We start from the raw sequence: 499 nt of genomic DNA, 5'->3' as shown, positions 1-499 counted from the left end.
ATTTTCATGTGGGTTGGGGTAGTATTAATCTAGGTAACAAAGAAATTAAGGTGGAGGAGACATTTTTCTGGTAGTTCCAGTGTTAGGCACTGGATCTGAAGTTCTAGGGACTGGGTTCTAGTTCCTGCTGATGATGAGAGAAGATCAACTGCCTTCTAATCTGCAGCAACTCAGACCTTCGTGTCATTCTCCAGTTTGGGGAACGCCCCACGGTTCTCAATGCCCCCCAGGCTGTGGCAGGTGCGGAACACGGGCTCAGATCAGTTTTGGCTCATCATCTCCTTCCCCACACCACTAAGGTGGGTGGTTGAGGGGGTGTGTAAGCTGGGTGGGCAGACAAATAGATGGGCTTTTCTTTGGGGTAGGAGTGCTGGGTGTAGTCCAGCGAGAAGGATGCAGCTGCTGATGGGTATGTGGTGGTAGAGCCCCACTTGGTTTTGCACACTCCTTGCTCCAGGTAAAGCTGGTGGAGAGGCAGCTCAGAAGAATATATATATAT

Source organism: Ursus maritimus, unplaced genomic scaffold (genome assembly GCF_017311325.1).
Source record: "Ursus maritimus isolate PB19 unplaced genomic scaffold, ASM1731132v1 scaffold_24, whole genome shotgun sequence".
Lineage (NCBI taxonomy): Eukaryota > Metazoa > Chordata > Mammalia > Carnivora > Ursidae > Ursus > Ursus maritimus.
The sequence above is the reverse complement of the archived record's forward strand: the minus strand, read 5'-3'. Positions refer to the sequence as shown.